We start from the raw sequence: 11,783 nt of genomic DNA on the forward strand, positions 1-11,783 counted from the left end.
TTTGTCTTTTGTGTCTCGAATGAATTCATGTTTTTATATGTGCATGCCAACTCAAATGACCCAGATCACACACACACAAAAAAAACATATTAAACTTACCGTATAATAGACCTTTTTCACGTCAGACATGTTGACATGTCTGACGTGAAGTAGTCAGACATAGTAGGAAAAGCACAGGTGTATTCAACCATTAATGATGGCTGCATTCCACTCAGGAGAGGTCCTGGTATTGTTCATGCTGACTCACTGAAATAGCTCACTGGGACACTTGATGGAATTGAGCCATCTTTAAGGTTATCAATTTCTGCTGTGCTTTTCCTACTATGACAAGTCAAAAATGTCTGCTTGTGAAAAAGGTCCATATTCATATTCAGACATCCTTACCATCCAGCTGTCCACCGTAGTCCTGTTTACGGGTGTGTCGAACAACACAACATCTAATATATATGGTCAAAATGTGTTGCTGGCATGAACGTTCGGAGCCCCGGAAGGGTCACGGCGAGATTTTCTTTTCGGGGGACTACTATATTGCGTTCTCTCGCAAAATACAATTATCCCTAGAACCCTAGATGCCATGCTACCAAATTGTAGACACCACTTTTACCAACCTGGGCATGTAGGCCGTTATAAGAATGTAATGCCATTTCGGGCATTAGTCAGACAAAACCCCGAGAGCTCAGAAGACAATACATTTATTTGGCCTTTATCTAAGTTTCACTTTATGATGTCATTTGCCCCCTTACAGCCCATAATGCAGCACCAGACCGTGATGTAAATCTGATGTGATTAAACGGATTTGTCCCACACAGTAGCCTACATGAATATAGACTATTAACAGGTAGAAAATGAACATATAGGCGACTGAAGGGTTGTAGCCATAGTTGATTGTAACCACGTACAGTGCAGGCTGTATTTTCACGTTTTTGTCCCTGGACTAACGTTCTCTCTACGGAGCTGCAGATTCTCTGATAATTTTTTTTATACATTTAAGAAATAGGCTATTGATTATACCCTATATGAGATATAATGTGCCCATTGAGCAGTAGCCTATATCAGCATAATTCCCAGCTCAAAGTAAAATGCAACAAACTAATTCAGTGCCCTGGGCAGCTGAGTAGAAAATAGGCACATGTATGGCTCAGAAGGAATGGAAGAAGAAAGGTTTTGCAGGTAATTCGCAAAACCTATTGCGTGGGAATGCAAAAAAAATCTTGCCGTGACCCTTCCGGGGCTCCATAGGAACGGAATCCACATGCTGCAGCAATACTGAATATGAAAGTCATAAAACAAATAAAAAAAAAAAGAATATGAAAGTCATCTGGGGGAATATCTGATGTATGTGCAGCTGTGATCCTCCAGAGGGAGCTACAGCACAACAAATACACCTCAATAGCCTACATCGCTCATCTTTAGTGCCAGAAACTCTACAGTTCAACGTAAACGAGAATATATCTTAGAATAAATTAGCCATTAGTGACTCAAAACACAAGGCTGTTAAATGTCACTATTAAAATGTTACACATACAAAAAGCCCACCAGTGATAGGCCACTGGTTTGAAAATGAAGCGTGTACACGTTTTGTTATGATAATTAGCAAACCAGATGTCTGAAAAGACCTTTTCCTCTTGTAAGTTCTCTTTTTTTTTTGGCTTGTGGTAAAAAAAACATTCACAAAAGTCACAGAAGCCAAGTAGTAGAATAAAAACAAATTGCTTTAATCTCAGATGGCTGGTAATAAAATGAATTTATCACCCAACAGGCTCCTTTTCCTGTTGGATCTCCAGTCAGATTCTCTGCCCAATCCGCAGCACTATTATTGCTCCTGTCCTTACTGTGTTAAAAAAATGCCCCCGAAGGGAGAAATATATTCATAAAGTGGCACAGCTGTGCTACAGCCTCCCATTGTGTTACCACTGTCTGTGGCTTTTACATAAAATAAGAGCATTAGGGAGCCAAATGACTAATAAACCACCAAATTGGCCAGCTATGTGCTTCACTGACATTTTCTTGAAAGAGTTTACAACTGTTCTTTCAGGCTGCATGTTGCAGTTCGTCACTGACTTAATTGAGAAAAAAAAAAAAAATCCAGTATTTTATACCTAAATATTTTATCAAATATATGTCACTTACTGATCAGTAACACAATACTTGGCTACACGTCATGTGAAATTAGCATCACTCATCGCTGAAAAAAAAAAAAAAAAAAAAAAATCTAATAAACTGGATGAATTGTTTGAATGGCAGCATTATAGGGCTGCACAGACATCTGATCCTAAAATAATAGACTACATTGCCATGTTCAGTGGAATATAAGAATAAAAAGAACCACAGAATACAAGGCCAGGAAACACGATGTAGTCGTATTTCCACAAGCAGTCTTTAACTGCATTCTATGGTTATGATGTATTGCGGCTCTCTTGTAACACTAACTCTACCAGTTGGACTGGAGTGAATAATTGATAGGTATAGCTGTTTCACACATTTGTTAATATGTACTTTCAGGATGATCAATAGTTTTGTTATGGCAGTTTTGCAACTAACACATGACCGATGGGTCTTGATTTTTATTGCACTTTGGCTCGGTCTGTGTCATGCAGCAATGCACCCACAAAGTCCTGAAGCTGCTGCCTTCTCACACACCTCACTGTTCAGAAAGGGTCATGTATGCCCTATAGCAGGCAGGTACTCCTGCCTTATTTAAGTGCTGCTGGAGCTCAATCGTTTATGTGCCTTGGAGTTTGATCATGTTACCCCAAAACAATTTAAATCCAAAAGGTAGCTAGATACATTTGTCCTCATCTTACTGTCCCTATGAGGTCACTTTGAGTGCGGCTCTAGTGAAATAGTTTTTACATTTTTCTCTATGCTGCTATGTTATTTGGCTAGGGCTGCAACTAACGATTATTTTCATAGTCGATTAATCTGTCGATTATTTTCTCGATTAATCGATTAGTTGTTTGATCTATAAAAATGTCAAAACATGGTGAAAAATGTGGATCAGTGTTTCCCAAAGCCTAAGAGGACGTCCTCAAATGTCTTGTTTTGTCCAAAACTCAAATATATTCAGTTTACTGTCACAAAGGAGAGAAGAAACTAGAATATATTCACATTTAACAAGCTGGAATCAGAGAAATCTTATTTCTTTTTATAAAAAAATGACTCAAACGATTAATCGATTATCAAAATAGTTGGCGATTAGTTGACAACTAATCGATTAATCGATTCATCGTTGCACCTCTATATTTGGCATTATTGTTATAGGGCTGATGTGGAAGTGACGAGCTATTTATTTATCAACATGGGTCTGAGTCTGACTATAGGTCTAAGGACTTAAAATTGACCTTATCGATCAAATGAAAATAGAGAATATAATGGGCCATGTGGCCTGGCAGGCACTCAGCAAATGCTTTTACTTTGTAATGTTTTTACCTCTCTGCTCTCTGAATGAGATAATGCTGCCACGTTACAAGGGATTTGGGAGTCAGGAGAGGAGTGCAGCTTGTGGGGAAGAAGAGGAAAACAGGTGAAGGGTTCCCACCTACACACGATGACAATAGGCCTACAGTCATGTGGTTAGGTTCGTTGACTCCTGAAGGAATTCGTTCCAGGTGAAAAGCCACTGGAAACAGTCGGTCTACCTCAACCACGAGAGTGTAAAATTACTATAGGAAATAGTAAAGTGACAATTTAGGAAGGGTTACTTCTGACCTGTTGGCCTGAGCCCCCCCCCCGCGTGCGATGGCTGCAAGACGCAGGTGTCCTCCACATGTGAATGCTAACAACGCTGTGACAGAATGGAAAAAAAACCCCAATGAAAATCAAGCCAACGATGCACGACAGCTAGCTAGTAGGTAAGTACATTGCCAATGCTTTGTTCGTTTTAAACAACGAGTTAGGCGAGACATAACGCAAAGTGTGCTGTCTGTGAATGTTGCTGCTTGTTAGCTAGCTGCTGTGGCTTGACACAAAATTGGGTTTGTTTGAATTTCAACTGTGCAAATATGATACTGACCAACAGTAACGAAGCGTTAAGTCACTAACTAACGTTAGTTATGTTTAATGTTGTAACTTGAAACAGACATTGTCATTTCGCCGCTTGCAGTTTGACGAGTTTACTTGTTGGTAGCTGTTTATGTGAAAAATATCACGCTAGTAATTGTGTTGCACAGGTGCATGATATTGTGTCCAGATACCTCTGTATGTTTCCTAAACATGCCAGGCTCCGCTTACTTACAATAAGGCCTTTGACATTTTCTTACACGCAGTAGTAAAAAAAAACAGGTGTCAATTATAAAATGAATGAGTTAGTTTTAGGTCCTGTGCATTCTGGCACTGTCATGGCTTACTTGAATACAACAGAGCCATTGTTAATGTGAGTAACACCTGTGCTTTTCCTACTATGACAAGTCAAAACGTCTGCAGTAAAGTAGAATTTACCGTGTTGTGGTTGTATGCCTCAGCCAACCAGTCAGGTTGCAGTTTACATCCACATCTGTCCAGACTCATATATGTTGTGAAGACTTTGAAGGAATTTATTAAAAGGCATTAAGTGTGTTTTTTTGGCGAAACGTGGATGCTTCACACACATCTTTGACCCAGCAGTACAGAAGGTTTATTCATTCACTACAGTTTCAAGTTGGGCACCGAAGAATAATGTCACAAAATCAGTATCTGACCAAATGAGAAATATGCTCACAATCTTCCCTTCTGTTCCTGAGTTATGGCGTTGAATAATGGCCAGAAAAAGCATTTTTGCAAAACATTATGATGTCACAGTGAAGTTGACCTTTGACCTTCTGGATATAAATTGTCATCATTTTACCTAAGTAGACATTTGTGTCAAATGTGAAGACATTCCCTCAAGGCGTTTCTGAGATGTCGCTTTCATGTAAATGGGACGGACGTGAGACCGCAAATATCTAATCAGTTCATCCTCGTGTCCAAGTGGACGTTTGTGCCAAATTTGAAGAGATTCCCTCCATGTGTTCCTGACATATCACGTTCACAAGAATGAGACAGACCGATTGACGTACGGACAACCCGAAAACATAACGCCTCCGGCCACGGCTGTCGAAGGCGCGGCTGCATAAAAAAAAAAAAAATCAGAATCAAAATCGCAAAAGGATTTATTGCCAAGTAAGTAACACTTACAAGTAATTTGCCTTGGTTGTTGGTACATACATAGACATAATAAACATTAATATAAAATACCTATTACCTCCAAAAAATTGCTGGAAAACTGTATGTTTGCCTGATAGCCATATTGTTGCCCCAGCTGTGACGTGGAAAAGTTAGGTGCTCAGCTTTCATAATGAATGAATTACCTGTATGAATGCTTATGACAGTGTTATGGGACATTTTTGGTAGATGGAGAGAGGGGCTGAAGGTAGCTTCTTAATTTAGTTTTTAATGTAGCATAATCAATGTTTTGGCACAGTATTTTTTTTACCTTTTTATTGCCCTTTTCTAGGGCTGTCCTCGACTAAAGAAATTCTTAGTCGACTAACACTTATATGATTTTGTCGATTAATCGATTAGTTGATGTAATCGACAGAGCTGTGCTCTTTGAGAGGTGATTAAGACTAGAAAAGCACAATATAAATGTAGTTAATGAACCATCTGTAAAACTGAGTTTCTCCACAATTAATCCTGCAAAAGCATCTTGTGCTTACCAGAAATGTGCTCATAAGTTTCTTGGAAATGAGTAATTAAACATGAATAAGCATAAAAAATGACTCATCAACTAAAGAAGTCTTAGTCGACTAAGACCAAAACGACCGATTAGTCGACTAATCGACTAAGAGGTGGCAGCCCTACCCTTTTCTAAATGTACCTTTTTTATACTATATGACAAATTAAGTAACCAGAACACATACAGAAACAATCTCTTGATCTTGGAATAATTTGTTTCTCAACTAAAGTCAATCTTAAATGAGTAACATTTGTTGTTCAGGAGGTTTGTACAATTTACTTAACACGTAGAATAACACAAGTCTGTAAGTCACCTGGATCATTTGTCTCCTCAAGAAGGAAAACGCTGTGCAGTAATGAATGAATGAATGAATGAATGAATGAATGAATAAGGTGGGGCTTACCTGAAATGATTCCAAAAACAGACCTATCTTCGTCAGTTTAAGTTAGTTTATGTTTTTATTTAGAACTATAGTAGCAGTTCTGAGCATTGAGTGTGGTGATGAATTCAATCTGTATTTTTAAAAGCTTTTGTTAGGTTGGGTTAAGTGTGCCTTGCTGAGTTGGCATGGCATATTAACCACAACCCAGAGAAAAGAGGAACATCTGTCATATTCTGAGAAACCACTCCTTTTCCCCAATATAAGCCTTTTCATGTTGTTCATATTTTCCTTTATTAAAACTGAGTCAATCTGTTGTACTGGAGTTGATCCATGATCCAATCATTTTTGACTCACAGTCGAGTAATGGTAGGCTCTTGGTGCACGGCTGTTTCGGTGTTGAGCTCTTAGACCACAGCTTGTTTCTTGTAGAGCATGCATTAACTATAAGTAGAAACGATTAATTCACAGCAAGAAGTCATCGGTTTTTGAGAATTTGATAGATTCGACAGGAACATTTTTGTCTTATTCATTACAGTTGTCACCTTTCTACTTATAGTAAGTGTAATTTTTATCTTTTAAAGTACAAATCCAGGATATGTTTTCATGCTAATCGAATGTGACGAACGCCGTGTAACCAGTAACCAGTAACATAGCTCAAGCACGCCGTTGGTCGTGCGACTGCTCGTGACTGTTTTCCCAAGATGGCGCCCGCCTGTATACGTGAACGGTACAGTCTTTATAAACTACCTTTTTAATAAACTGTCTGTACACTTACAAAGTTCTCAATGCTTCGGTTTACATGTAGGGACCCTCATGCTACCGTTGAAGTGTGGTGCTATTTTGAGCCTTGTTAGTGGTATAGATATAGCGATTTCTTTTTTACTTTACCCTCAGCCCCGAAGACTAGCGTTATAAGCCAATTAGCGGTTTGCGCTAAAACTGGTCACATTCGATTAGCATGAAAACATATCCCAGAGAACGGTCAACTCAGTACACGTGTTATTAACCCCTAGGTTCATTTTGCGCCGGATTTGTCCTTTAAGACAGACATGCATTAGCGAATGTTTTCAGTGTTGATCTATCCTTTCCGTGTTTTCTAGGAGCTGATCTGGTCTTGTGTAGTGGTTGAATATGTTGGCACACTCTTGTGATCATTTTTGGTCAAAATAGTTGTGATGAATTTGTCAAACAAATGTCAGATGACAATGAAGTTTGTATGTGACTCTTTGTGTCCTGTGTCTGTGTGCAACTATTGATAAAGACAGCTGTGGGATGAAAATACAGAGAGAACAGAGTTTGGCTCTTAAAGGTCACGGGCAGTGAGATTTTTGTCTATTTATCTAACAGTAAGGATACCTCGCTAACAATGTTTTGTTAAAGAAGTGAACTACTGCAGCACTGGAATAGCCACAGTAATACCTTTTTTACAGAATACAATTTTCCATTGTGCTAAGGAAAATTCCTCTCGTCCATCCCTTAGAGATTTCCTGCAAGTTCCCTGCAGAGGACTCACAGACGTTTTGGAAGAACATGAAACAATGGTCATGGCGTGTGGCCTTAAAGCTATAAGCAAATCTGCACATCTCCACAGTTGGAAATCAGTTCAAATGCTGAGCTTTTGGAAAATGGAAAAATCCTGAACTCAATAGTTTCACTATGTAAGTAATAAACAGTGAAGTGACTATTCTCCCAAAGAGAAGCCTCACCACATTATTATGCTTTTCTATTTTTAAGCTTCTCTTAATAACTCCCATATGCATCACAATAATTGTACAGCAGTAATGGAGAGTAGTTTGAATAAATGGCTTGGAAAAAGATGTTGATTACCTTTTATTGCGCAGCATTTAGTTGGATCTCACTATTTAGTATTCCATAGTGTTCAGAGTTGTGTTTTTGCTGACTTGCAGTGTGACAATGGCAGTGCTAGGTTGTGCTCCAGTCTGAGTTGTGTCACCTCAGTGGAATGCTCCATTACATAGATGTGCCAGAGTAGGGAAGGTCAGGACACTGAAATAACATAGCTGTAGTACCTCAGTATGTCTTCAGACTGTGGTAAGTTGGGAGTGACAGAAAGATGGAGTGATCACATTGAGAGGATCAAGAGGATGGGGAGAGGATGTGGAGTCACTTTGCAGACACTACATGGTTACTGTCGGTGTAAAATGAAGGGATTCTATTTAAAGGTTAGTGATAGTGCATTATAATTGTCCCGCTTTGTTGATAACTATATCGTTTGATTCAATTTTACAGTTGCATTGGCTTCTTGTATTAAAAGATTGACCCTGGTTCACAACCATTGGAAAATGGGAAAATAATACAGTGGAAAAGCCACCCTCCCACACGCAGTTCTTTCATAGTGCTAGACAGAGATGGCAAAAGTACTCACTTCCCGTACTCAAGTAGAAGTACAGATACTTGTGTTAAAAAATACTCTGGTAAAAGTGGAAGTACTGATTTAACTTCTCTACTCAAGTAAAAGTAACAAAGTACAGGCTTGGAAATTTACTTAAAGTATAAAAGTAAAAGTAGCCTTGCGAATGACATTTTTTATGCAAAGCTACCTGGACCGCACAAATGTTACTAGAGTGCAAGCTGAGAAACGGCAGTGGACATGGAAACAAGGCTCTTTATATTAGAGATGTTCCGATGCCATTACTGCCTAAAACGCTGGTATCGGGAAGTACTGGAGTTTATGCACCGATCGGATACCACGTAATAAAGCCCTAAAGAAAATTTACGTTAAAGTAGTTGATTTATGTTCTTTTTCCGTTATAACTGACCGTTTAAACTGGATAAAAAAAGAAAGTTCTGTGGCGTGAACTCATGTTCACAAAGAGTTTAACCTGAGCCAGACCGACAACAAAGATAAATAATATCACATCCATACAGGGATAGTAGTATACAGTTGTTAAAACATAATAAAATATATGACACACTGGTATCGGATCGGTACTCGGTATCGGCCGATACACAAGTTCAGGTATCGGAATCGGTATCGGGAAGCAAAAAATGGTATCGGGCCATCTCTACTTTATATGCCATTGCCTACATTTTAAATGGATGTCTGCCAATAGGCCTAAAACGTCACATATACATATGATTATTGTGACAGAGACTGGGACTCTATGTTAATAAGATTCTGACTGAGTAGCAAGATATGAATTCAACTGTGATTCTGTGAGAATTCAAACATGAGTCCTCTAACTTACATCTGAGAGGTTTGAGACATTAAAGGAGAATTCCTGTCAATTTCAACACGTAGCTCTGTTGTTTGGAAATTTGGAGTGCTGTCAGTAGCAAGAAAAACGAAAAAATCGGCGCTGTCTACACCAAGTTATCCCCCTGCTAGCGTTAGCACCCAACAGGCTTAAACAATCAAGTTTTAAACGTGTTTTTAGCCTCTAAACATGTTTGAAATGTCATTACAAGTGCCTACCCATGTGCAGTGATTCCTTCCGAGGGAACACAGCAAATTTGACTGGAATATTGGATTGTATGAGTTTTACAATCGACTAGTGTGGACTTGACTGGAAAACAGGAAATAAACAGAGGTATGTGCACTGGCTGGATTAACACAACTTTTATACCTTTCTGTCACATCTACTGCAGTCAGATTCGCTGTGTTCCCTCGGAAGGAATCACTGCACATGGGTAGGCACTTGTAATGACATTTCGAGCATGTTTAGAGGCTTAAAACACGTTTAAAACTTGCCCTGTTTAAGCCTGTTGGGTGCTAACGCTAGCAGGAAGATAACACGGTGTAGGCAGCACCAATTGTTTTCGTTTTTTTTGCTACTGACAGCACTCCAAATTTCCAAACAACAGAGCTACATGTTGAAATTGACCGGAATTCTCCTTTAACGTTAACATTAGCCCAAAATAAAGTCGATTTGAGACAAGACCAAATAATGTTAACGTTAACTTAAGTGGTCTCGAAAACAGGAACAGGCTTAAGTAACGTTAACGTTACTACAGCACTGTTACACTAAATCAAGTTACTGAATTTGTTTTTAATATAAAGCTATACATGTAGATATTGTATCAACTAGTATTAGATTTTATTTAAAAAAAACGGAACGCTCGCTAACCTTAACATTACTTGGGTTACTTAACTAAATGCTAGCGAAGCAAGGCATCGTCATTGGTAGCAGGAGAACAAACGTAACTGAACATTAACGTGAACTTAATAAAGTTACTGAAACAAATGACAAATAGCTTTTGATAACAACAAAAAGATGCATTTACCTCTGTTTTTCAAATTCAATGGTGAATTCTTGAAAGCCATGCAGTTCGTGGTGTTTCGGTTTGCACAATTTGCAGCACATTATAACAACGTATATTCCCATCCAATTAGATTGAATTCGGTATTGATGACGCAAAAAATAACGGTAATTCCCCTGAAATTATTTAAAACTAAAGTAACGAGCCAATTTTGTAAAATGTAAGGAGTAGAAAGTACCGATATTCGTGTTAAAAATGTAAGGAGTAAAAGTAAAAAGACGGCACAAAAATAAATAGTGAAGTAAAACTATCTGAAAAAGCTACTTGAGTACAGTAACGAATAGGGTTGCACAATTCAGAAAATGTCACGATATTTATTCAATATCGATTTTCAGGCTCAAGATTCGATTCAAAAACTATTCTCGATTTAAAAAAAGATTCACAGTATGTAAATGTAGTTACTTTTCCCATGTGATTGCAGTAGACATACAATAAAAAAAAATATGAATTGATTTTTGGAATTCTATGAATCGATTTTGAATCGGTAGAGCTTGAATCGCGATTCGAATGTGAATCGATTTTTTTTTTTTTTGCACACCCCTAGTAAAGACGTATTTGTACTTCGTTACTTCCCATCTCTGGTGCTAGATATGTAAAACATCCTGAACACAAGCGCTGACCTCTTCAATTCAAGGACGGTATCTGGCTCTGAGTGATTTTCAAATATAAAGATTTTCAAAATGTTATCCAGGGGTCACACATTGTTTTTAAATGACATTGAATTGTTTTTAATGTAGTGTCTACCCCGATTCATTTATCATATTTGGTAGGGCTTTAAATTGACAATAAAGTTATGTGGCATGCCGATTCTCTTTGGGATGCCTGCATTTGGTCCTAGTAAAAGCATGAAATGTGAGTGGTTAAAGTCCCTGGTGAATAATTTGTGCAGTGGTTTCTGTTTGTATGACTACATTTACTCAAAAGGTGGGGTGAAAGGAATTTTTGGGAGCACAGTAAAGTTAAAAATGGTTCCATTAAGAGTACAAGGACATGGACTTTTACAGATGTGAAACAACAATACAGACCAGTTTGAAGGTTCAGGTTTGAAGGCCCAGGAAATGCGGTTCTTTTTGCGCTGAGTGAGCACTGTGTCAGCTCATGGTTTTCCATGTTGGTTGAGGAGTGGGGGCTGCACAGGCCACCCTCACTGAAGGTTTTCCATCGTGGTGAGTCCTCAGACGTAAACGGCATCCAAAGAGTCTGTCGTCTCTGTTTATGGAGACGATGAAACACCGTCCTCTGTTTTACCACAAGGTTAATTGACAAAACAGACTTTAAACTGGTTTAAGATGTAATTGCTATAAAAAAAAAACCCATCTGGGAAGACAGAAGGATTTGGTACAAAGTACTTTTTACTGTCCCATCCCTCTATAGTAAAAACACAGCTGACAGAGTGACAGTCGCAGTGATGAATGCCTTCCTTTGTCC

The sequence above is a fragment of the Sander lucioperca genome, chromosome 2, assembly GCF_008315115.2.
Source record: "Sander lucioperca isolate FBNREF2018 chromosome 2, SLUC_FBN_1.2, whole genome shotgun sequence".
Classification (NCBI taxonomy): domain Eukaryota; kingdom Metazoa; phylum Chordata; class Actinopteri; order Perciformes; family Percidae; genus Sander; species Sander lucioperca.